The sequence below is a fragment of the Podarcis melisellensis genome, assembly GCF_964234715.1.
Source record: "Podarcis melisellensis genome assembly, chromosome: 9".
Lineage (NCBI taxonomy): Eukaryota > Metazoa > Chordata > Lepidosauria > Squamata > Lacertidae > Podarcis > Podarcis melisellensis.
In genome coordinates, this window is record NC_138541.1 from 57,087,916 (window position 1) to 57,090,849 (window position 2,934).

At 43.4% G+C, this 2,934-nt stretch overlaps 1 long non-coding RNA gene across 1 annotated transcript; it reads left to right on the top strand.

Moving 5' to 3' along the window:
• Positions 1-681: 681 nt before the first annotated feature.
• LOC309378050 lies at positions 682-2,569 on the top strand. The gene is made up of 2 exons (XR_014171811.1): positions 682-983; positions 2,267-2,569. It is a non-coding gene; the product is annotated as an uncharacterized lncRNA (long non-coding RNA).
• Positions 2,570-2,934: the final 365 nt, after the last annotated feature.

Genomic DNA, 2,934 nt, shown 5'->3' on the forward strand with positions numbered 1-2,934 from the left:
TCTCCAAAGTGGGGTTAATTTTTGGTTTATTTGTCTGCTCCTCGCAGACCCGCTATAGTGAATACCAAAAGACCAGCGCCCCGATGGATTTAATTTATTATATTTTGAATAAAAGCCGAGCCTTGCACGTTTTAATCCCGGATCCTCAATGGACTCCCCCGCCCATGAAACGGATGTAAACGTACTCAGATCCACTTTAAAATGCGGGCCAGTTAATATATTATTATTATTATTATTATTATTATTATTATTATTATTATTATTATTATTATTATTATTATTTTATTTGAAATCGGCAAACCACTGCGTCAAGGGGTTCTGTTCTAGCTTCTCAAGAGAAACCCACGTTGCCAGAAAGGTTAGACTAGATTACTCTCTAGTCCCTTCCAACTCTCTAATTCTAGATTACTCTCTAGTCCCTTTCAACTCTCTAATTTTTTTATAAAAGACCCGGGAAGCTGTGGGTCCTATCGCCTTGCAGTTCGTCTCCTTTAAAACAGCTTCTTTCTCCCTTTTCTTTTATATTCACCTTTCTCACCACCACACGCACACACACACAAAAAAACCACATTGTTCTTTTTTCGACTTGTTTGTTTTAGGAGTTTTCATCATTTATTTTAAGACGAAAATAAATCAGGTTCTGTTATGTATTTCGCACGCACGCCCCACACGCACGCCCGTTTGAACCCGGATTCCTCCTTTAGCGCCTTGGACTTCTCGTGTGAATGGCAACCTTTTGTTTCCCTTTCACAGTCCCTTAGAGAAAGAAAAGTGGTGAAAATAAAAATTCTCCTTCAGATCCCCGGTCCCCGCTGACGAATCGGTTTCCGAAGGGGCCGGAAGCGAGAAAGCGAAAGTAGGATCCACGGGGATCCGCGTTTCCTAAGCAGTTGCTCTAGTTTGAGTGAAAATGCAGATCTCTTTCCTCTCATGGGGAAAGAGGTTTTTAAAAGAGCGAAGCCCAATTCTTCCATATGTCGGAGGTGAGGAGAGAACGCGAGGTAGAGAAATTCAGCCAAGGGATTTTTCAGGGAGCTTAAAATAAACGAATAAAGCCATGCGCGCGCTTCGCTATAATGCGCTTAGGATCGGGCCGCAGAAAGGCGAAAATAAAAATAAAATAAAATAAAATAAAATAAAATTAAAAAAATAAAATAAATAAAAAAATAAAATAAAAATCTCGGCCGGTATGTCTGCATTGTTAAAACAAACAAACCCCAAAACCATTTTCTTAAACACGGAGCCGGGTCAACTTCAAGGGGTGGGGGGAGAGAAACACGGGGCGATCTGTCAGGAATTTCCCTCCCTAATGATCACGCCGCGTTTGTTTGCGGACGTAACAATCGGATGGAATGTCTTTCGTCTTTTGTCTGCGGGGGAGGCGGGAGTCTGGCCGCCGCTAACGCGCTTTGGTGATCCTTCGCTACCTCGCATTCCGCGGGGCAAAAAGTGGTGGAGCTACAATGGATCTCCGGACATTTCCCTGGAAAACGAAATCTGCTCCTAACTCCCGCTTCAATTATCCTTGCAAATCCCTCTTTCAAAAATAACTAACTAACTAACTATCCAGGTCCCTTTCTATTCTCCCCCACACACCCAGATTATTATTTTTTTACAAAATATCAAGCGGGCTGCCTATCCGTTACTGTGCGTTTTAGGGGGACGAATCTCTTTCCTGTTGTTCGTTGACCTTGGTTATGGAATTTTAAAAGAGATCTATTTTTTTTGGGAGGGAGACCCCTTCCTAAAGTACTGAACTCATCAGGTTGGATAGACTTGAGGCGGCTTGAAAAGATATAGGGTGGGGTTTTTTTTGTTTTTAAAAAGCTCACTCTCTCACATCGAATGTAACTGATCTGTAGAGAAGACTCTACGACCTGAAAACGCAGACCACGCACCTACTTTTGTAACCCAAGAAAACATTTAATAAATATTATTATTGTTGTTGTTATTTAAAAAAACAGAAAGCTCACTGTTCCCAGTCGCTGGGAACTGGAAAGCTAAATTCCCCAAAGCATGACAGCTTACTCTTTAGCAAGCCCCGCCGACTCCCCTGAAACTAAAGGATCGCAGCCTTCAAAGCTGTGGATCGCTGCAGCTTTGCGCCGATCAGAGGAGAGTGCAATGAATTCTAGTCTTGGCGCTGGGTGGGGTGCGGGGCAGAGAGATGGAGCTGCGCATCATTTCGTCCCCTTTCCAGGGGGAAAAACAATCTCGAAGAGAAACCGCTCTAATTCTCCAAGGTATCGCCTTTTACTCTCTTCAGGGAAACAGCAACAACGACCCAAAGACCCAACAGCGGTTCCTGGCAGGATCTTTGGAGACAACGTCTCCCGGAGCAGAGACAACATTTCTATTTTGACTGCGATAAGAGCAGAGGACGACTACTTACATTTGAGGCGTGTGCCTGCCTGCCTGCCTTCCATCGCGCCCCGGCCTGCCTCCTGCGCTTATACATTTCTCCCCACAAACAAGTGGAAAATTTTGCATCCTACAGCACCATTTTATACATGATGAGCCGTCAGTAATAGGATTATTAAACAAAAACCGTCTCAGGCGCTGGCGTTAACCTTCTCCTCTTTTTTTTTTTTAATGGCTAATTAGGTTTTGCACAGGAAAAAATTAGATTTAGCATTTGCTTACATTGCCTGCATTTTCAGTGGATGCTACAATAATTTGGGGGGCCAGGGCTGGTAAAACAATTCGGAGAGATAATAAAAAAATTAACCGTTTTAACATATATTACAGGCTCCCTATCCTAGGATAAGGCAAAGAATATTTCCATGATCGAATATTTTATACCTAAAACTAATTATCTGGGGCTTCTGCCTTGATCAAGTCATCAGTCCGGAAGAGAGGCGAGCGGTGCCCTCTAGCGGCTGAGCGGAGACATGCAGCAACCTGCCGGAGCAGGATCCGTTCTGCAAAATGTTC